General features: G+C 40.1%; 1 long non-coding RNA gene across 3 annotated transcripts in view; it reads left to right on the top strand.

Moving 5' to 3' along the window:
* The first annotated feature begins 2452 nt into the window (after nt 1–2452).
* LOC149267118 (uncharacterized) overlaps nt 2453–24263 on the top strand; it is a 126960-nt gene continuing 105149 nt past the window's right edge. For 2 of the 3 annotated variants that reach the window (XR_016260520.1, XR_016260521.1), the window contains exon 1: nt 2501–3143. This is a non-coding gene — a long non-coding RNA (uncharacterized LOC149267118). Of the gene's footprint in view, nt 3144–24263 lie in introns of all 3 variants that reach the window. The other variant, XR_016260519.1, reaches the window with a different exon arrangement.

Below are 24263 nucleotides of genomic sequence, written 5' to 3'. Positions count from 1 at the left end.
ATATATATATATATATATAATAATGAATTATAATATCATATATATTAATAGGTTAACCCTGCCATAAATTCTTATTCCACCATATTCCAACATGTAGATGAGGAAATGTGGAAATGGAAAGTGAAATCTTCTAATTCATAAGATGATGAACCACAAACTAATTTTTTTTTTTTACTAGAAACCAATTTTTTTTTTTTTTACTAGCCTTTTAGGTTTAAAACTAAAGACAACTCATAAGTATATGAACACCCAATGTTACAAAGAAAATAAAGCATTTGATACCTACATTTCTTGTTCATATTAAGGGGAAAAAAACTATTTCAATTTCCTTATAATTATAAGACAATAACCCAACTCTTAGGGGTGTAGCTCACTTGGCAAAGCAATGAAAATGTTTTATGTAAAATATTACGAGGTCTTTTATTTGATTCCTTTGATGTACCCATATCCATGTTAAGGACAATGTGGTGCACCTAGTGGTTATAGTTGTAGCATACAAAATTGAGCTCATGTCAGACAAGTACAATTGACCAACAACAGAAAAGAAAGAAGGTGGGATAATAAACCCACAAAACTTGGACTTATGATTGGATTCTATAAATAAAATAAAGAGTGTGTAATATCTTGATGTCACGAGGATGGAAAATAATTGTGATAAGAAGAGTTTTCACGCCCCATTTTTATTTTCATATATAATATAGGTACGATGAGTTTCCAGGGTATGTGATGGCCAAGCTGCAGGAGTAGGAATATGTCAATAGGGGTCTCGGGGGAGTTTTGACGAGTTTTTATGGGATTTGACAACATTCACTTGGCATGTTCATCATCATGAAAAGTTCAACACAACTTGTTTATGGTTTTGTGGCTTTTTGATAATTCCCGTAAAATGGGGTTATTATTGGACATAACTTAATTAATTACACTCAAGGTGGCATTCCGAGAGGAATATTTGACGGAACACCTTAGTGTAATAGATCGTTAGAACCAGAATGAGAAGATCTACATGAAGGGATGCTGAAAAGTGATTTCTAGTGGCTGGAGAGAGTATGGTGGGCGATTTATCATTTTCCCAACTTAAAAATGACTTTAATTAAAAAGGGGAAAATAATTAATTGGAGGAAAAAGACCCAAAGTGACTTAAATGAAATAAAATTAAATAAAAAAGTCACTTAAGATAAAGTCAAAGTGGAGTTTCTAGAATAATAATAAAATAATAAAATAAGATGTTTCTAGAGACTTGGAGATCTATTTATGGAGTCTTTAAAAGGAGGACAAGAAGATCATTTGGGACATCCTTGAATTGAGTATTATTCTTGTCGAAAGGTTTGGAGAACAGAGTTCCCGACTTTAGTTGTAGCTTTAGGATGGAAACCCTCAGGTGATTTAACGAGAGTGGGCGAGAACCCACATCTCCGTTTGGTGAATTCATTCAAAATTCATAGATGTTATCATTCAGAATTCACAAGTGTTTTCAAGAGATGAGAGTTTTTGGAGGTCACTATAGCACTATTGTAGATCTTTTGAGGCCATTACCTCAACCATTTCCAGTTTCTTGTACCAACATTTTCTATATTAATAAAATAAGTATGGGTTCTACTACATGTGCATTCTGCCAATTCTCAGTTGTAGTTCATATTTCCCTGTTTTGCCGATTAATATTATGGTTTCAATTTGTGAAATGTGTTTGTGAAATTAATGACATAAAATTCTGAAGCAAATTTCTGCAAAAAATATATTTGGGACATTACAATGGTATCAAAGCAAATATATTTGGGACATTACAATGGTATCAAAGTTGTCTATCTTGCCAACTTGGAGGGTTTTCAATTTTGAGTTGCAACTTTTATGGTTTGAGGGTTTTAGGATTATTTGCAGTGATTCCACAAAGTGCTAAATTTGTCTATTTGCGAGAGTCATCATTTTTTTGCAAAAAATATATTTTGATAGGGAAACCAAAGCTCAAGTTTATTTTGACAATTCTAGGAGAAATTTGTATTCGTCATTCTACAAAAGTTTTATTAAAAAACATTAGACAGATTCCTTCTAATTTGTCTTTTATTTAATGATTGTGGGACAAATTATTCAAATTATTAAAAGGCCCTATTAAATTTTCAATGGGGCCTCATTAATAAATTTTGGCATAGTCTAACTTGTTCACTAAATGACTTTTTTCACGATATTTTTTTGGTTAATTTTAATCAAAATCGGGTTGAGATAAATTATTAATCTGCATAATTTAAATGCTCTAAAAATTTTTCATGGTGCTGAATCCATTTATATATTCAAAAATGTATTGTAAAGATAATTTTTTTTGAAATTATATTATCAAATTTTAATGAAATATGATAAAAATAATTATTTCATTTATAAATTACACTATGCCATAAATTTTTATATTTTTATATACCATATTAAAAATACAAAGAAGAAATTTGACCGAGATCGCAATTAATCTTAAAAGAATGGCCAATTATTTTATGAAGCCAAATGAGAAAGCGTGGGCCGTGATCCAATGTTTTTATAAAAATCCAAGTGATTAAGAGGGTCGACTATTCATTTCCTGGAGGAGCTGTAAAAATTTAAAGGGTCGGGTTTGACTTTAGTTCAGAGGCCGATATATATATATATATATATTCAGAATTGGAAGCTGATCATTCCAGTTGAGGACATATTCATACTTTAGTCGGTGCCAAGGTGGTCATATTCAGAGAAGGCCGACTAATATGGTGGGGAATTCGATCCTTCAGTTTGAGGCCGACTCTTGTCTTCAGATTTAGGGTTTCATACCAGCAAGGATTGTCATTTCGTTCCTATCATTTCAGGTTCTAATTTCAGTGTTGAATTGTTCCACAATTTGTATGGAGAGGGCCGAGTCACATTAAAATAGGAAGCCACATTCAGAAGTGGGATTTGCTGGATAAAGACATCAAGAAGATAGATTGATTTTCCTGAGGATGAAATAGAGCACGAATTTCCCTGGACTTTTTCACGAGTTCTGTTGTGAACAAGGGGAATGAAACTCCTCTTTATTTTTGTTGGACAAGGTATCATTTGCTGGACCAGTTTGTTGACTAGCGTGGACCAGATTGAATCAGCTGTGTCAAGCCACCAGTTCCAGGTTCTCCTATACGTTGTGCTATCAGGTTTATTTTTATAGTGTACCTATCTTTGTATTTGCCTTGCTGATTTACATACACTCTGGAAATGATATGGAACGCTGGTCATTGCTATCTTTGTGTTCAGTGAGAAAGAAAATATATATATATAAAAGGGTTATATCTTATGAGCTGGTCATTTGTGCTTAAAATACCCTTTGTATGTTGTTGATATAGTGGTTCTGGAACGTACATATATATAACATTGTGCCTTGATTTTTTTCTAATCTAAACAAACAGAAATCTGCCTACAACAATATGTCGCAAACTATTTGACAAAGGACTTCACTGAGAACTGCCCAAAACTTGGAGAAATTGAGGGAAAAGTCAACGTATTGCTATGGTCATCAAGCTTGTCTCAAGATGTATGAGTGAGAAAATGGTCATAGTGCCATCTATTGAGTTAAAAAAATGGCTATTTGTCAATAACAATAAGTTGAGTGTAAGACAACATTGCATTCGTCTGTATGTTTGCCAATTTTAGTTGTTAGCTGTTATGAATAACATTGTTGAGTGTTGGGGTGTGATTGGAGAGTTTGTCAATCAAGTGATGCTTAAAATAGTTCGATGTACTTGTTATTCTTTAGCTAAAACATGGATCAAACTTTCATAATATTTCTTAATAAATTAGTAGCAACAAATAGAAGACCTTTTTCAAAAGGGTACATGCTATTCTATGTTGAAATATGTAATTAGGCTCTGTTTTCATAATGTCATATGTAATCATGATTTTATGGATCTAATGAAAAGAGAAAAATAAATTTGTACCCCTCACAAGCCTATAAATAAGAAGGAACACGACCTCATTTGAAAACTCACTCAAGCAAGTTCAATCTCCTCATGATAGATGCTAGAAAAGGACAAAGAAGGAGAAGAAGAACAAGTTCAAAGTTTTGGGTCTCTCTCTCTCTCTCTTGTTAATGTTTCTACAATGATTGAGCAAGACAAAAATTATGAAGTTGCATCGAAGCTATGAAGTTGCATCGAAGCTCTGAAGTTGCATCGAAGTTGTGACTTTGCAAGGTCGAAGTTGTGAAGTCACTTATAGGTCGTGTTAATCTAGGTTGTCATTGATGTCAATATGGTAGTGTTTGTGATGGCAAATTCTTGTGACATGTATGGTTGCCTATTGATGCCCATTGATCATAACACTGCTCATGGAGGATCCAAGGATTGAATACAAACATAATAGAAATAGTGGAACTGAGGAGGAAAGATAACAGAAGCCATCAGAAGAGAAAGAGAAAGAGTAAAGAGGAGAAGCCATCGTGAAGCCAAAAAGTGAGAGGAAGAGTTCATCGGAAGCCATCAAAGAAGCAAGTTACGGAGCAACAGAAGCAGGTTTTCGCATATGCCCAAGGGTAAGTGTTATCTGAAGAAAAAAGAGGAACATTGCATTGAAGGAATTATATCGGTGGGTTATCAGTGGCTTTACCATTTTATTATGTGTCACGTTGAATACCCTGTCTGCGATATGTATTGCGGACCCGAAAACAAGTTATGGTAACCGCCCTATTGTAATATAGCATCCGTGCGTATCGGACCCTTCGCGTTGCAAGTTATGAATGCTTGTCACATTAAAACCCCTGATTGCAATATAATGGAGTCAAGACATGAATGGTAGAGATCAAACCCAAGTGCTTGCGGAAGGTGAATCATCGTTAGATCCATAGATTCGTTGGATCGACAAATATTAATGGTGGAGGAATAGATCTGGATTGTCAGATTGACAAATCTGTTAGATCGACAGTGATTAGCAACTGCGGGGGTAGGAAAGTATGGATTTCCTTGATCGTGGTTGAAGTCCCGCACTCAATCCTAGCTGTCGATCTCATATTCAACTCTTAGATCACAGTCAACTGCGGGGGTTAAGGCCGTTTTAATGTGTGTGCCAGTCGAAGTCCCGCAAACCATAGATTGCGATATAATATGCAGACCCGATAGCTCCATTAAAACATACCTTTATGTAGTATCGCGTCTAGATATCGGGGAAGTTACGCAAATCATAAGAGTTGTCACCGTCGGACCGCCAATTAAGATAAGACTTGTGAACCCAACCGCCGATTGCGATAATATTGTGGACACGATGGATTCATTAAAAACAGTTCATTGAATATCGCATCCGCTCCATGATCCAGGTGGATGTTGGTGGCCACCCACCAACCCATTTGGACCCCCACAACTGTCTCTTTCAGTCTTTTCAGTTTCCTAAATTGTAGCAGTTTACTATTTTTAGCAGTTTTTCGGGTCCTGAACTTCCGGAGCCGTTTTGAGGCCCTAAACGACGTTTTTTTGGGATTCTGGGGCAGTGGTAGTACTCGGATAGATCTTTCTAACGAGCTATCGTACGCGTCAAATGGAGATCGTATGCCAAAGTTACGACCCCGGGAAATTGATGTACCAATTTACCCAAACGGGGCCCACAATTTGGCGTTTCGTCTTCTAGGGTTAGGTTTCGGGATGTGAAGGGTTTTTCATTGTTTCTCAACAATAAATAGGCCTTCGAGCCTCATTGTAATACAGTTCGGAACAGTTCAGAAGCATGTAGCCGCACATCTCTTCTCAGAGATAAGCTACCATCGCCCTAGCTGGTTTATTTCCATTTCTGGTTGTAAGCATATTTCAGTATTTTCCAGTAATGAAATGAAGCATTATTTCCGCTGCATCTATGTGTTTATGGTTATTGCATCTCTGTATTTATGGTTATCTCTGTAATCTATTGCGTTCCTGTTTAAATCCGGATCAGTGGATGTGAAGGGTTTTTCATTGTTTCTCAACAATAAATAGGCCTTCGAGCCTCATTGTAATACAGTTCGGAACAGTTCAGAAGCATGTAGCCGCACATCTCTTCTCAGAGATAAGCTACCATCGCCCTAGCTGGTTTATTTCCATTTCTGGTTGTAAGCATATTTCAGTATTTTCCAGTAATGAAATGAAGCATTATTTCCGCTGCATCTATGTGTTTATGGTTATTGCATCTCTGTATTTATGGTTATCTCTGTAATCTATTGCGTTCCTGTTTAAATCCGGATCAGTGGTATCAGAGCGGTCTGCTTTTTCTCTGTTTTTCTTTGCATGTCCCCAACGAGGTCGGGATATAAGGAGTTAGGGCTTGAACTGGTCGAACCTTTGCAAGACCAGCCTCGCAAATCCCGACGGCCTCCCATGGCGGATGAGAAGAAAGACGAGGGGGCAGGAGATCCTATCAAAATCTTGCTCGAAGAAGCCCTCGAGCGGCAAAGGAACGCGATGATGGATAGCTTCGCGCAGATCCTTCAGCGGCTACCCAGAGGCGACGCATCGGCTTCCAATAGCAACTCTGGAAACGCCACACCATTTAAGGTACAAGTTAATTTTGAAATCCCCATCTTCGAGGGTAAAATAGACGCAGATGCCGTAGATAAATGGTTAAATCTGCTAGATGGGTATTTTTCTGTTCACGAATTTTCAAGTCGGGAAAAGATTGTTTTTGCTCTTCTCAAAGCAGCCCCCCACGTCAAGGACTGGTGGGAAACCTACTGCGAGCAGAAGGATGAAAATACAGGCTCACTATTTTCAGCCGCACCCACTTGGAATGACTTCCGGGATGCCATCAAGGAGCAGTACTACCCTGTCGGAAGCTATGAGGACAAATACATCAAATGGACCACACTGCGGCAGGGACGAGACCAAGATGTGCCAGAGTTCACAAACATTTTTCATACCCTTCGCACACAGTTGGGTATCAAAGATTCTGAGTTGCATCTGGTACTCAAATACCGTGGCTGCCTGCACAGATACATCCAGGAAGAGATGGTGTTCTTGAACATCCCCTCACTCGGCACAGCATACCGATACGCTGTCAAAATCGAGCAAAAGTTCAAACAGAAGAAGCGAGACTTTGGATCTGCAAATCCGAAGCCCAAAGGACAAAGCCAAGGCAGGGTGACCCAAGACAACCGATCAAAGCCGCAGGAAAAGAACAATACCACGAAGCCGAAGAAGGAAACAGGAAAGTGGTGTGAGTTCCACAAAAGTCCCACTCATAACACAAGTGAGTGTCGGACCAAGCAGTCGCTGGTGGCTGAGTTGAAGGCTTCCGAATCAGATGCATGTTCTGACCCTGAGCCAGAACTCGACAAGGGGACTGGCAAAGGGAAGCAGATCATTGATGCGGATCCCAGCGCCACTGTTGCCACCGCCAAGATCCAGAAAGATGAGCCCGAAAATCCAGAGGAAGGGGAGCGTCTTTTCCACTCACAGATGTGGGTGAAGGGTTCGCCGCTGCAATTCATTGTCGACAGTGGCAGCCAAAAGAACCTCGTTTCAGCAGAGGTCGTGAAGCGGTTGGGCCTACCGACTACACCACACCCACAGCCGTACAGTATCGGGTGGCTTCATGAAGGACGAGATCTCAAAGTTCGCCAGCAGTGCCGCCTTTCCTACAGCATCAAACCCTTCACAGACGAGGTATTGTGTGATGTTACACCTCTGGATGTTTGTGATGTATTGTTAGGCCAGCCATACTTGTGGAGGCGACATGCTGTGTATGAGTCAAGGCCTCGTGCTGTCATTATTTCTTTGAATAATTCATTATACAGGAAACCGGAGGTAGCCCCACCTACCGCCACATCTTTGATCACTACCAAAAAAGGCAGCAAGCTCATATCACAGACCAGGAAATTCATCTGCCTGGTTCACTCCCAAAGTAAGGGGAAGATCGTTGCTACATCCATGACCCCTGCAAAGGGTTCCTCCACGCAGCAGCAGCAGAAAAGGGATACGGTCATGATAAAACACAGGAACAACTTCTCCTCACCCACATGGGTACCACACAAGTTTCAGGTGGGCAACAAATTCTGGTTACATCTGCAGAAAGAACGCCTTACAAGAGCCCATCAGAAGCTCCGACCACTCCGACATGGTCCTCACAACAGTACCAAGGCTATGGGCAACAATGCTTTGAAGCACAACATTCCTCCATTCCTTCGCTTGCACCGAGTATTCAATGTGGACCATCATCGACCATGCTTCCCGCCATCACTGGACACATCAGAGATTGCAGGACAAGTTCAGCAGATGGAGGAACTCAACGCAATGGGGACCATTGCTTCCTAAGGGGGGAGGAATGATCCAGGTGGATGTTGGTGGCCACCCACCAACCCATTTGGACCCCCACAACTGTCTCTTTCAGTCTTTTCAGTTTCCTAAATTGTAGCAGTTTACTATTTTTAGCAGTTTTTCGGGTCCTGAACTTCCGGAGCCGTTTTGAGGCCCTAAACGACGTTTTTTTGGGATTCTGGGGCAACATGGGTCCATGGACCGATGTTGCCTCCCAAAGTGGTAGTACTCGGATAGATCTTTCTAACGAGCTATCGTACGCGTCAAACGGAGATCGTATGCCAAAGTTACGACCCCGGGAAATTGATGTACCAATTTACCCAAACGGGGCCCACAATTTGGCGTTTCGTCTTCTAGGGTTAGGTTTCGGGATGTGAAGGGTTTTTCATTGTTTCTCAACAATAAATAGGCCTTCGAGCCTCATTGTAATACAGTTCGGAACAGTTCAGAAGCATGTAGCCGCACATCTCTTCTCAGAGATAAGCTACCATCGCCCTAGCTGGTTTATTTCCATTTCTGGTTGTAAGCATATTTCAGTATTTTCCAGTAATGAAATGAAGCATTATTTCCGCTGCATCTATGTGTTTATGGTTATTGCATCTCTGTATTTATGGTTATCTCTGTAATCTATTGCGTTCCTGTTTAAATCCGGATCAGTGGATGTGAAGGGTTTTTCATTGTTTCTCAACAATAAATAGGCCTTCGAGCCTCATTGTAATACAGCTCGGAACAGTTCAGAAGCATGTAGCCGCACATCTCTTCTCAGAGATAAGCTACCATCGCCCTAGCTGGTTTATTTCCATTTCTGGTTGTAAGCATATTTCAGTATTTTCCAGTAATGAAATGAAGCATTATTTCCGCTGCATCTATGTGTTTATGGTTATTGCATCTCTGTATTTATGGTTATCTCTGTAATCTATTGCGTTCCTGTTTAAATCCGGATCACTCCATCGGAAGACAGAGCATGTGCACACTTGTAAAACATCCGATTTTTATGAAGTTGCGATTGCGGGATTAAAGGAATGATTCTGATTCTCATGAAATTGCAATTGCGGGATTAAAGGTGATGACATGGCATGTGGGACCTCCATGTGGGTATAGCAGCGCTTATGTGATTTCTGTAAATAATAAGTATATTGGATGAATATTAAAAAGGGCCTCTCTGATATAATTTTAATATGCGACATCATAAGTCAGCCTCTCCTCCAATGAATGTGTCTTTTGAGTATTGGTGAACCTCATATGAAAACTAGTTAAAACGCTTCAGTTCTAAGCATCTATCTTGGCATAAAAATAAAGCATAAAGAAGTTCACAACTCGTAAACTTGAAGAGATAGAGGAAGCTAAAGATCTGAAAGTCGAAGGTTGAGCGAGCAAAAAAAAAAAGAGGAAGCCAAAGATCGGGACGTTGAAGGTCGAGTGAGCGAAAGTGGAAGCCAAAGGACGAGCAAACGAAAGTGGAAGCTGAAGGTCGAGCGAGCTAAGAAGGAAGCGGAAAGGTCCAGCGGAAGAAGAATGAAGCCGAAGGTCGAACATTCTGTTGACTGGGTTATTTATTGAAAAGCTCGGACTTGTGTTTGAAAGTGATTCAGATAATAGTTCAAAAGGATGCTCTGCGGATCTAAGAAGATTATCTGAGTATGAACAAGGCTGTTTTTTAATTGAATGCACAATATGAAACCACGACAGTCACTCCTCTAAAGAAGTCACTCCTGAAGCAGTTAATCCTGAAGCATTTACCGTGACAGTGAGAACAGAGGTTTGAAACAGAGAGTTGTTTTTGTGCAGAGCTTAGGGCAGTTCAATGTAGACACATTGAAGTTGTGTGAAGACTCTTGTAGATCATGATGGCTATTTGAAGTCATCATGAGGTAACTTTGCAGACTCTGTTTGGGCAATATGAAGAATTGCGAAGACTCCTTCATATGAAGACAGGTTGTCATTGATGTAGCAGTGAAGCTGTAGATTGACAGAACATAGTGAAGTAGATTTTGAGAGCAGTGTAATACAATCAAAACATTTCTTGACAAGATAGGGTCGAAGCCATTGGGGTTGGTGCCTCAGAATTGGAAGGATTGGTGTCCTTGGAGTTGGTGCTCCTAAACACAAGGTTGGTGCCTTGAGAAGATAGGGTTGGTGCCTTAGAGGTTGCAACCTCACAAAAGACCAAGTTGGTGCTTGGCAACAGGTTGGAGCCTTATATATATTGTACTTGATTTATTGTAAAGATTATATTAATAAAAACATTTATTCCTATTGTTCATTTTGTGTTCTAAATATAAATGATTTAACTGGTAAAAATAACAATTGAAAAGGAACACTGATTCACCCCCTCTCTCAGTATTTCCAACAATTGGTATCAGAGCCAGTACCTTCACTCAAAGCCTAACAACTTGAAGGTACACAAATGGCGAAGCCAAGGAAGAAAGTCTCCAATCCTCCTAAAGATGTGTCTCCCTCAACCACCGAAATCGAAGTCAATCAATTTGTGAAGGCTCCATTATTAAATGGAAACTTTGATATATGGGAGGCAAGAATGAGGAATTTCTTAAAGACTCAAGGCATTGAAGTTTGGAAATCGGTGATTATTGATAGCATGATGGATGGAGAATCCAAGGAACATAATACAAGAGCAATGAAAGCAATCTTGAATGGGATACCTGATTCTATGAAGGCTAATTTTGAAAAATGCTCGTCAACAAAAGGCATATGGGATTAACTTCATGATCTTCACTCAAAAGGAGCATTCACAATGATCTCTAGTCAAGAAAATAATGGGAAACAAGAACAAAATCCAAAGCCCATCAAGGAAGCTCAAGATAAGATTGATGAAATCAAGCCTAAAGAAGACCTAGAAGATGAAGAGAATGAAAAAGACTTTGAAGAAGATCTCCTCACTAAACTTATGGTTGCCATGGAAGAGATTATCAATTTGAAAAAGGAAAACGAGGAACTTAAGAAGAAAGCACTAGCTGGTGACCAAGACCAAACAAGGAAGGAAGTTGACCTTTTCAAGCTGCAAGTACAAGAAAGAGATGAAGAGCTCGCCAAGCTTAAGAAGGAATTTCATCAAAGCAAAAGAAAGCATCTTGAAGAAGTCATATTCATGACAAATCAATTGGATAAAACAAAGAAACGGGAAGATATCTTGTCAAGTCAGTTTGAACAAAGGCGCAAGAGCTTGAACAAACTTGAAGAAGAGATTGGTTAGTACAAGGTAGAGGTCTCCTCTCTCAAATCTCAGCTACAAGAAGCAAGAAAGTTAGCACAAGGAGTTGAGAAGACAATGGAAGCATTGGTAATCATAGAAGGATAGGTTGATGAAACAGAAAAGGAGAGAAACACCATGATATACGAACTAAAAGCAAAGGACGAAGAGATATTCAAACTAAAATCTGACCTCAACCTTCTCAAGGCCAAAACATGTAAAGCTACAAGAATCAAGGAAGAAATGGAGAGCAGTCTAGCAAAAGAAAGTGAAGAAATATTCAAAATGAAGTCAGATATCATCTCCTTAAAATAGAAGTAAATGAAGCTACTCGTATCAAGGAAGAGTTTGAGAAACAACTTGCTAAGAAGAATAATGATTGCGAAAGATTGGAAGAAGAGATTGTCTCCCTTAGGAAAAAGGTTGAAGGAATGGACAAAATCTTGAAGAGCTCTCAAGCCTTGGATGACATGCTCAACCATCAAAGATCCCCATTTGATAAATTAGGTCTTGGCTATGAAGGTGAATCCTCAAGCAAGAATGATAATACTTCAAACAACAAAGAAATGAGGAAATCAGAAAGAAATGTTGATGCTCCTAGTTTTAGCAAAGGTAAGGATAAGAGTGAAGGCAACAATGAAGGAAGTCCTGTTCCAAGAAGAAATGTAGATGATGTCAAGAATGCGAGAAGCAATGGTTATCATCAAAGGATCTCAAGGCAGAAAGGCTTCAGAAGTACATCAAGGAAATCTCCATCTCCCAGGTACCAAAGTTTATTTATTGGTTATTGTTATTCTTATACAAACTTTGGACACATGGCAAAAGATTGTAGGGCTTATAATGATCCCCGTCAATCTCCGAGAAGCAATTTCGCAAGAAGAAGTCATGAATTCTTATTCGTGAACAACATAGAATGCTTCAAGTGTCATAACATTGGTCATATGGCACGTAATTGTAACTTGATTTGGGCACCTTCTCAAGCTAGAACTATGCCAGATAAGAAAGTTACACAAGTATGGAGAAGGAAGCAAATACAATCCGAAAGTCCCTTGAACTCTCCAGCCAACAACACATGTTATTGACCTGATCTTCGACAATCTAAGCATTTGATGGGAAGACTCTGCCAAAAGAGATGATGCATATAGTTGGGGGGAGCCTGTGATTCTTGATCATTATTGCAGAAGCTATTTGTGAAAGGGTCCTTATGAAATCCTTGATGAGCTATATTAACAATCATTCTTTGATAAAGATCATTTCTCAGGAGCACTTCATTGAAGAACATGATCTTGTAACCATTCTTTGGACTACTGTTGAAGATGTTTTCCACTTGATCAGTAAGCAGAAATTGGAGCAGCAGAGAAGGCCATCTAATGCTAATAAGGCAAATAACTATGTTGGTATTATAGAAGTTGAATGTCTCGACTCAGGGATATGATGTGAGAACAGGTAAATCAAGGACAATAATAGAGGCAACCTTCAAACAAATAGACACATTTGGGAATGAAGCTTGAAGCAAGAGCAGTTGGACGAATCTAGCATAATTGAAGCATTGCAAAAAGTTGGCAACCAGTAGAAAGAATTTAAAAGACAGTCAAGGATTAGATATTAAAAAAAAAGGGGGAGAATATTGGGATGTTGAATATAGCTCAACAACTTAAGGAGAAGCACAGAGATACAAAGGAATCATGATTTGAAGAAAGATAAAGAGAATGACAATTTCAATGGCATTTTCTCTTGATTCGGACTGTTAAGGCCTCTTAATTCTGACTGTGGAGACCACAGAATACAATGTAGAAGCATAAAAAAAACTGGACTTGGACATTTGGTGTATGACTATTTGGAGATTGTTTAGAAGCATTGAAGTGGAACATATTTAAGCATTGTTGAAAGCATTATGAAGAAGTTCTGAGACATGAAGAGGGGATAATGTGCTAGTTGATGATGAGGCACCAATACTTCTATCTTGAGTAAAAAGAAGAGCACCACGACAGGGGGAGTAACATACCCATAAAATTATTATATTCATAAAGAACAGAAGCAGTTTGACAGAGGGAGCAGTTCGACAGGGAGAGTCCTTGTGCACTCCTTTGCCATTGATGTCAAAGGGGGAGAGAAGAAGAATATTGCCATCAATGACAAAGGGGGAGATTGTTAATCTAGGTTGTCATTCATGTCAATATGGCAGTGTTTGTGATGGCAAATTCTTGTGACATGTGTGGTTGCCCATTGATGCCCATTGATCATAATATTGCTCATGGAGGATCCAAGGATTGAATACAGACATAATAGAAACATTGGAACTAAGGAGGAAGGATATCAGAGGCCATCAGAAGAGAAAGAGAAAGAGTAAAGAGGAGAAGCCATCGTGAAGCCAAAAAGTGAGAGGAAGATTTCATCCGAAGCCATCAAAGAAGTAGGTTATGGAGCAACAGAAGCAGGTTTTCGCATATGCCCAAGGGTAAGTGCTATTGGAAGAAAAAAGAGGAACATCGCATCGAAGGAATTATATCGACGGGTTATCGACGACTTTACCATTTTATTACGTGTCATGTCGAATCCCCCAACTGTGATATGTATTGTGGACCCGAAAATAGGTTATGGTAACCACCCTATTGCAATATTGCATCCGCGCGTATCGAAACCTTCGCGTTGCAAGTTATGAAGGCTTGTCACATTAAAACCCCCAATTGCAATATAATGGAGTCAAGAAATGAACGATGAAGATCAAACCCAAGTGCTTGCGGAAGGTGAACTGTGGTTGAAGTCCCACACTCAATCCTAGCCGTCGATCTCATATTCAACTCTTAGATCACAGTCAACTGCGAGGGTTAAGGCCGTTTTAATTCGTGTGCCAGTTGAAGTCCCGCAAACCATAGATTGCGATATAATACGTGGACCCGATAGCTCCATTAGAACATACCTTTATGTAGTATCGCGTCCAGATATCGGGGAAGTTACACAAATCATAAGAGTTGTCACTGTCGGACCGCCGATTGCGATAAGACTTGTGAACCCAACCGCTGATTGCGATAATATTGTGGACCCGATGGATTCATTAAAAACAGTTCATTGAATAGCGCATCCGCTCCATTGGAAGACAGAGCATGTGCACACTTGTAAAACCTCCGATTTTTATGAAGTTGCGATTGCGAGATTAAAGGAATGACTTCGATTCTCATGAAATTGCGATTTCGGGATTGAAGGTGATGACGTGGCATGTGGGACCTCCATGTGGGTATAGCAAATCTTATGTGATTTCCGTAAATAATAAGTATATTGGATGAATATTAAAAAAGGGCCTATCTGATATAATTTTAATATGCGACATCATAAGTCGGCCTCTCCTCCAATGAACGTGTCTTTTGAGTATTGGTGAACATCGTATAAAAACGAGTTAAAATGCTTCAATTCTAAGCATCTATCTCGGGCATAAAGATAAAGCATAAAGAAGTTCACAACTCGTGAACTTGAAGAGACAGAGGAAGCCAAAGATCGGGAAGCCGAAGGTCGAGCGAGTGAAAGTGGAAGCTGAAGGTCAAGCGAGCGAAGAAGGAAGTCGAAAGGTCTAGCGGAAGAAGAAGGAAGCCGAAGGTCGAACATTCTATTGACTGGGTTATTTTGAAAAGCTCGGACCTGTGTTTGAAAGTGATCCAGATAACAGTTCAAAAGGACGCTTTGTGGATCTAAGAAGATTACCTGAGTATGAACAGGGTTTTTTCTTTAATTGAACGCACAATATGAAACTGCGACAGTCACTCCTCTAAAGAAGTCACTCCTGAAGCAGTTAATCCTGAAGTAGTCACTCCTGAAGCATTTACTGTGACAGTGAGAACAAAGGCTTGAAACAGAGAGTTGTTTTTGTGCAGAGCTTAGTGTAGTTCATTGTAGACACACTGAAGTTGTGTGAAGACTCTTGTAGATCATGATGGCTATTTGAAATCATCATGAGGTAACTTTGCAAACTTTGTTTGGGTAATATGAAGAATTGTGAAGACTCCTTCATATGAAGACAGGTTGTCATTGATGTAGCAGTGAAGTTGTAGATTGACAGAACATAGTGAAGAAGATTTTGAGAGCAGTGTAATACAATCAAAACATTTCTTGACAAGATAGGGTCGAAGCCCTTGGGGTTGGTGCCTCAGAATTGGAAGGATTGGTGTCCTTGGAGTTGGTGCTCCTAAATCCAAGGTTGGTGCCTTGAGAAGATAGGGTCGGAGTTCTTGGGGTTGATGCCTCAGAATTGGAAGTATTGGTGTCCTTGGAGTTGGTGCTTCTAAACACAAGGTTGGTGCCTTGAGAAGATAGGGTTGGTGCCCTAGAGGTTGGAGCCTCACGAAAGACCAAGTTGGTGTTTGGCAACAAGTTGGAGCCTTATATATATTGTATCTGATTTATTGTAAAGATTATATTAATAAAAGCATTGATTCTTATTGTTCATTTTGTGTTCTAAATATAAATGATTTAATTGGTAAAAGTAACAATTGAAAATGAATACTGATTCACCCCCCTCTCAGTATTTCCAGCAGGTTAAAGCTGTGAAGCTGCTAAATCGAAGCTGCATCAAGGTCAAAGTTGCGGAAATTGTTATTAGGGTCGAAGTTGTTGGAGAAGTTGCTGGAAGGTCGAAGTTTGTTGCCGGAAGCCATTCAAGAAGGAAAAAGTTGACTTGGTCTTGGAGGGTCTTGGTCAAGGGTCATAGGTTTTGGAATTCATTAAAGGAAAATTCTATAAGAAGAGAAGAATTCTGATGGGTTTTCCTCTCAGCTGGAGAGGTTTTGGCCCTCGCTGATTGCCTAAATCTTATGTCTTATTGTATCACCGCTCTTTATGATTTGGTAGTTGTTTGATGATAGAGAACACTAATAATAATAAAGGAAACAAGAAGTTAATCAAGTAAAGTAAAAATACATCACAAGTAGTTACCAAAGTAAGATAAATCACCTAATCTAGTTGCCCTAGATTTCTCAACATTCTATAGTTGGAACAACCCAAGGAAGAGCATGAGATAGGACACAAAATCTTTGTACTTGGGACAAATTTGAAATTTATGGGGTTTACAGTAAAGGCCCTGCTCAAATTGGATGAACTTGCTTCACTCTTTTCTAAGGTGGACTCGTCAGATGAAAAAAGCTTGATTTGGGCTCTAAAACCAGCCATGCTTGCTCTCATACAACACACATTTTTGAAGCACCCTTATGAAGGGTCCAAACTTCTAGTTGCCTCTTGTCTCAGTAGTATCATGATGTTGATTGCACCTATACCCTCTTATAATGATGATATTATGAAGAAGGTCTTCAGGCTGACAGTAGAGACCCTGCAGGACTTGGATAAAAGTGAGGATCCTACCTTCAGGATGAAGCTGGAAAATTTAGAAATCATGGCCATGGTTAGATCTTATGACCTCATGTTTGACTTAGAGTGTGATGACTTGATTCTCCAAATGTTCCAATGATTCTTCAACTTTAGGAAACATCATCCTGACACGGTTAAAACACACATGCAGTATATTTTGTAGTCATGTATGGGAGGCCATGATGCCATTTGCAAGGAGTTGTAGTCTAGATTGTTGTCCATTTGGATGAAGAAACAATTGGTCTCACTTGCTACCTTTGAACTAGCCGAAAGGTTGGTTGAGCAGAACATAAAATTGTTCAAGAGATTATTGACCTAGGCAAAGTTCAGGAGAATTTGTGGTGACCAACCATGCAACAAGAATGAGCTGAGTAGGAAGGGTATTTGCTTCATTTGCAAGGAACCTTAGGGCCCTGACCACTTATGCATGAGTGACATGGAGGAGATGGTAGAGTTAGCGTAGGAGGAGGTTCCTTCTGACTTTTCGGATGGGGATTATATTTTTATGGTTGAGTCCATGGGTTCTTACGATGATGCTTCTGAGGAGCATGAACAGTCATGTGGGGTTGTTGAAACTAGGTTGGATATATATTCCTGTGTGTAGGATGAGTAGTCAGTAAACACTATGGGATACATTCAGGGAGATAAGTCACCAGTGAAAATTCAAAATGTGTAACATATGGTGGGGCATGAGTCAGATGAGGATGATGATATGCACAGTGTGCGAGATGGGCCATTTTTGGAGTTTCAGCTAATGGCTTATGTTGAGCCCATGTTGGAGGAGGATGATCAACTATCCTTTGGGCCAAATATTTGTGAGGAGCATACAGATGTACAGATAACCAACAGGGTTGTAGTACTTGTAGACACTTGTCATCAGGAGGTGTTGGAGCCTACCCATTAATGAGGTGCAGATAAGTGCAGTGGCAACCAACAAAGCTGCAGTATTTCCAGGCAACAACCCTCTCTAGGAGTACATAGACAAGGCTTGCAACACAACTTGCCCTCTTCTGTCCATTATAGAGGGGTAGGATTTGTTAGACAAATCTCGTTGATTGACTGGGAAGAACAACGTGAGTTGAGCATGGACCAACATCAACGTAGTAGACTTATTTCAGACACTAGTGTCCATGCATTGGATTGGCGAGAGATCATTAGTTGGTATCTTATTGACGAAGTGTCATTCTTAGTCACGAGCGTAGTACAACAGGGGCCCTTAGAGATAAGGGATACTACATGCTGGCCGCAAGATGTAGGCCGACCACTTGTCAGCATTTCATCACAATATCAACATAGTGGGATTAACCTTGGTTTATGCTAGGGGTTGGATTGGAGAGAGGTGATGAGTTGGTATTCCACTAATGGAGCAACATCTACGGCTAGAGACTAAAGCAAAACTAGAGCCGTGGGGTACGGGAGATGATGATTGGCCATGGTGGATTTATGATCCAAGTGGATCCATTAATGGTAGGTTGAGTCAGAGATGGGTTTCAGAACCAAGTGTTGAGGGATCCATTCATGATTGGTTAGCATGGAGGCATGGCGTAGCACAATGTTTCATATGGGATCCTGCTATCAGTTTGCAAATGCCTCTGCAGTGGACAAAGATGGATTGCTTGAGGGCAAGCAATATTGGGGTGGGAGGATTTTCATGTCCCCATTTTTATTTTCCTCTATAATACAACCAAGATGGGTTTCCAGGGTATGTGATGGTGAGGTTGCAAGAGCAGGACTATGTCATCAGGGGTCCTAGGGGAGTTTTGAGGAGTTTTATGGGATCTGACGACATTCGCTTGGCATATTCATCATCATGGTAGTTCCACACAACTTGATTTTGGTTTTGTGGCTTTCTAATAATTCCCATAAAATGGGGTTATTATTGGGCATAACTTAATTAATTATGCTCAAGGTGGCATTCCGAGAGGAATATTTGATGCAACACCTTAGTGTAATAGCTTGTTGGAATCAGAACGAGAAGATCTACAAGATGTGATGCTGAGACATGATTTCTAGTGGACAACGAGAGTATGATGGGTGATTTATTGTTTTCCCAACTTAAAAATGACTTTAATTAGTCATTTAATTAAAAATGGGGAAAATAATTAATTGGAGGAAAAAAGGCCAAAAGTGACTTAAGTGAAATAAAATAAAATTAAAAAGTCACTTAAGGTCAAGTCAAGGGAAGAACTTCTAGAATAACAATAAAAAAATAAAATACGATACTTCTGGAGGCTTGGAGATCTATCTATAGAGTCTTTAAAAGGACGAGAAGAAGATCATTTGGGACATCCTTGAGTTGAGTATTTTCTTCTAGAGAGGTTTAGAGAACCGGGAGTTCCCAGCGTCAATTGTAGCCCCGGGATGGCAACCCTCGGTTAATTTAGCGAGAGTGGGTGAGAGCCCACCTCTCCCCTTGGTGAATTCATTCATAATTTACAAGTGTTTTCAACAAGTCAATTTGTCTTTGGAGGTTGCTACAACACTATTGTAGATATTTTGAGGCCATTACCTCAATCATTTCCAGTTTCTTATACCAACATTATCTATATTAATAAAATAAGGATGGGTTCTATTCCCTGTGCATTCTGTCAATTTTCAGTTGCAATTCATATTTCCTTGTTTTTCTGATTAATGTTATAGTTTCAATTTGTGAAATGAGTTTTTGAAATTAACAACATAAATTTTGAAGAAAATTTTTGCAAAGATTTTATTTGGGACATTACAAGAGTACACCAAGAAGTGCACATAAATGACAAGGTAGACAAAAAAACCAATAGAAATGGATCTAAAGGTTCCATTTGAAATAAAAATAGTAAGGACAAGTTTGAAGACTTCTGAAACAAACTGGAGTGCAATATTGAAACACTAAGAAATGAAGAGAAAGATGTAGACTTAGGAAACACTAGAGAATAACTTATGAAGGAAGAAAAACGAGGGTTGTCATTGAAATATGTTAGCAAGTCAAAGAATATCAGAAGATGATGAGTTGAGTCACAAAGAATTGGCCATTAAATCATAGGAGAGAGTTGAGGTGTGAACTCGTAAGCAAAAAACACAAATTCATGAGATCAAGTACTCATTCTGACATTTAGATACGTAGTGATCACTTCCATCTGTTATCACATATCACTACAAAGATAAAACACAAATGAAACAACCATATTAAAATTAGAATGACTAAGGAAACATTGTTCAACTAAATAGTATTGGATTTATCTGCATTAGTCCATATTTCAAAGGTACCATATTTACATAATCCTTGCAATTAAGCAGCTTAGTGTGGTGGCATGAATATTAAAGGGTAAATTCCCAAACATTGCATGGAAAATTTTCTAAAATTTGAAAATACAATGTCCTTGAAGTCAAATATATTTCAAGTGAAAATGCAAAATGTGATTTTGTCGAAACTCAAATATTTTTCAAGTGAAAATGCAAAGCATGTTTTTGTCAAAACACATATTATTCAAGTGAAAATGAAAGACATGTTTTTGTTAAAGGGGTGGAATCTTTAATGGAATTTTCATGTCACTAAGGAAAGATTCAAAAACAACTTGAAAAATGTTCAACAAAATATCATATTTGATTAATATTTTAACAAAATATCCCATTTGATTAAATCACTGTACCTCAATAGAGAAGAACAATTAATAAACTTATGTCCTAATTTAAATCCCTTTATTTTAAGCCAAAATTCTTGTACAATGCCTCATGAACTCAAATATGTGCAATTCCCCAAACTCTGATATAATTTCAACTACTCTCCATACCAAATTGACATTGAAGAGAATCTACAATGCAATATAATCAAAACAAAACATTCACCAATACTAATATTCAAAATCGAGCATTATATATGATCCTTTTTCTACAATTGTTTCTTAGAATAAATAAATTGTTTTCACCATGATTCTCTATAACATTTTTTTTTGACAAAATCGGGTACTGATATATTATAAGAACTTCCAGGGACTGAGTCCTATTACATGGATATGACAAACCAAGGCATTAAGGATCCAAAACGGGTTCGCAGACACTTGATCCTTATTGCTACATAAACGGTAACTAAAATGAAAAAGGTAACGGCTATATTGCCGGATAAAAGAGCCTGCCAGCCAACAAAATTTGCAGTTCATGAGTCCTAGGGGTACTTCTGATTAACTGAGTCATCCGGGAGAGATTCCTTCCTTGCGCTGGCTCTGGTTGAAGCTTCCGCTTGCATACTTTGGGTAAGTGTCCTGATATGAGCTATAGCTTCCTCTAGGTGGGTGCATCTGTCCTTCAAGGCCTCGATCTCAGCTTTTTGTTTTTCCAGCTTCTTCCTTTTTGATCTGCTGTCCGCCTGATAATCATCTTTGAGGTCGTTGAATCGCTTGATGAATCTGCCTATCATGAAGGTGTGCGCTTTGCAGAGAGTGCACTCACTGTTCGTGATGACATTTTCTAAGGGATTGGTAGCAGGCTCCTGAGCTCCCTGCTGTTCCTGCTGATCCGCCATTTCTCCTAGCTGGGAAAGAAAGCCAAAGTGCTGGTGTTGCAGATAGGGGCGGTTTCTGGGGATGAGGGCGAAATAGGGGAAAGACAGAAAGGGGGAGTGCAGAGCTTTGCACAAGGAGGGGACCAGAAGGGAGGAACAGGATGACGGAGGAGCAGAAGAAAGAAAGGGGGAGCGCTGTGACAGCCAAACAAACAACCTGTTAGAAGGAAAAGAAACTTTGTAATTAAAATTGCCTGAGTTTACCGCTGTCGAGGGTCGTGATCCAAGCTCCAGATGACTGCGCCCTGCTTCATGAGAGAGTCTGTGCTGGGAGGAGGCGCGTGCCAGGACCTTCGTAGCGGTGGAGGATGAGATTAAAGAGAGAGCCATGCTGCTATAAATAGAGGGAGAGAGGTAGCTCGAGTGAGTGATCCAGTGCTGATCGGTTCGATTCCTGAGGTGACTGTGAGTCCAGGTAGAGATTTTGCTGCGCGCGATGGAGATTTTGGAATGATGTCCGTCTGAGCAGAACCTGAGAATGACGACGGAGGACGAATAAAACACAAGATCGGGGCTGGGAGAGGTGACATATACGATCACAGGGGGGAGGATCTGAGAGAGGAGGGACGGAGTGGCGCAGTCGAGGAGATTTGGCAGAGAGTGAGGAGATTCGGGGATGAGCAAATTTCGAGAAGGATGGAGTCTGAGGTGGCTCAGAATCTGAGAAGAGGGAGAGGGATAAGATTCTTTAAGGGATTGCTTTGTCATAGAAGGAGTCGTTTTCTCTGACTTGGCCTACGGGTCTACTGGCTGCCTTGTTGGCCTGTTCATCAACCTCTTTGTTGCTGCTCCTTAGCACATGTTTGAGGGTGGCCCCATTTATGTCTCTTATGTTGTCGATGATCCTAGTTTTAATATTGTTCAGGGCATTTTGCTTGAAATCCCTCCCCGAAACCATAGCAGCTATAATAATAGCTGAGTCACCCATTATGAGCGGATTTTGAAGACCAAGTCTCTTCAGAATGGAGGTTCCCAGGAGAAGACTATAGGCCTCGGCCCTATTGTTGGACATTATGCCCAATCCCCACTCGTAAGTCACTATAATTTCACCTTGATGATCTTTGATGACTCCTCCTGCACCTGCATGACCCGGATTGTTTTTTGAGGCCCCATCGAACTGAAGGGAGGGCCTCTTTTGGTTTTGAATCCATTCTCTGATTTCCTCATTAGAGCCTCTTAGCTTCCAATCAATCTTTTTCTGACCTGTACTTGCTGCTTTGTGATTCCTTGATTCATGACTGAATTTGCCCATCCATTCAATTTCCCTTGGGTTCCCAGATTCTTGATCTGATTGGACTATTCCATTAGCACTGATGGTCTCAGAGATGAGGGCAATTGTTTTTGCAAGGGTGCTGGAGATGCTGGCCTTCTTATTGTTAAAAATGCTTTTGTTTCGGGTGTTCCAGATTTGCCAACAAAGGGTTGGAGGGATGCTATTCCACAGTCTTTTGGCAAGGGTTTTGTTTTTCTTGGGGTAGGGATAGCTGTTCCCCTAATTTTTTAGAAGGAGGGTGATCTGATTGGGCAATTCACCTATCCTTAACGGACTGGTAATGAGCTTCCAACAATTTCAGGCAAAGGAGCAATCTAGGAAGAGGTGATTGCTGCTTTCTTCCGCTGCTCTACACAGGCAGCATATTGAGGGACCGAGGATGCCTTTCTTCCTTAGATTTTCCGCTGTGAGGATTTTGCTTTTAAGGAGGGTCCAATTAAAAAATTTGATCTTTGGAAGGCATTCCAGATTCCAGGCCGCTTTATGAAGAGGCCAATTATTGGTGGCTGTGGCATTTTGGAGGATTTTGTATCCTTCTCTGACTGTGTAGTTTCCGCCATTGGGGTCCCAGACATACTTATCCTCGGACAAACTGTTAAGGGGAGCTGACCCTGAGAGGGATAGCTTGAGGTCGGCCCACAGTTCCCTTAGATTGTTTGGGAGGGGGAGATGCTTCCAGCCCAGCCACCTGTTTTGGTCCCAAGAGGAAATGTCATATAGGGACTTAAGATTTTTTCCTTCCATCCACAATTGCAGAGGTCTGAGATTTGGGAGAGCTTCCCTTGCTTCTGAGCCCATTATACGATCAGTCCAGATGTTAATGTCTCTTCCACTGCCCGGAGCTCTTGAGATATAATCTTTGAAATGGGGGAGAGTTTTTTTTATAAGTTTCCAGACTGGGGTGCACTGCCTGTCAACGATAGATTCCGATAGGATGTTGGAGTTGGGGCCGTTCAGGTATTTTCTTTTGATTACTTCTGTCCACCAGGCGCCTTTTCCGTTGAGAATTCTCCAAATCAGCTTGAAACCCATGGCCATGTTGGCTAGTCTTGGGATTCTTATTCCTAGCCCTCCTTTTTCGAAAGGTAAAATAACCTGGTCCCATTTTACAAGACTGAATTTTTTGGAGTCCTGCCTTCCTCCCTGCCACAAGAAGCTCCTGATAATTAATTCCATGTGCTTATGAGTGCTGGCCGGGGCGAGAGTGGTTGCGAACTGATATATGGGGAGAGCTGAGAGGATGGCTTTTATGAGAGTTGTTCTTCCAGCCAGGTTGAGCCAGGACACACCCCAACTCTGAAGTTTTCCTCTCAGCTTCTCTATTAGTTTCACCCAAATTTCAGTTTTGACCGATTCCTTTGCTAACGGCAATCCCAGGTACATGAAATGGCTCCAGTTCCTTTGAGCAGGGATGTCCAAGATTGAGGAGATTCTCTGAATAATCTGCCTGGGGACGTTCCAGGTATATATCATGCACTTATTGTTATTGAGCTTTCCTCCAGACACTTGTAGAAAGAGCTCTAACGTTTTCTTGAACCTTCTTGCCATGAGACTGGAAGCTCCTCCAATTAGGAGGGTGTCATCAGCGAAGAGAGAGTGGTTTATCCCCTTGGTTCCACGCACTATGCTGATACCTGTGAT

The sequence above is a fragment of the Pinus tabuliformis genome, chromosome 6 (assembly GCF_031772625.1).
Source record: "Pinus tabuliformis cultivar Carrire ecotype Pingquan chromosome 6, CPIR1, whole genome shotgun sequence".
Lineage (NCBI taxonomy): Eukaryota > Viridiplantae > Streptophyta > Pinopsida > Pinales > Pinaceae > Pinus > Pinus tabuliformis.
The sequence above is the reverse complement of the archived record's forward strand: the minus strand, read 5'-3'. Positions and strand labels throughout refer to the sequence as shown.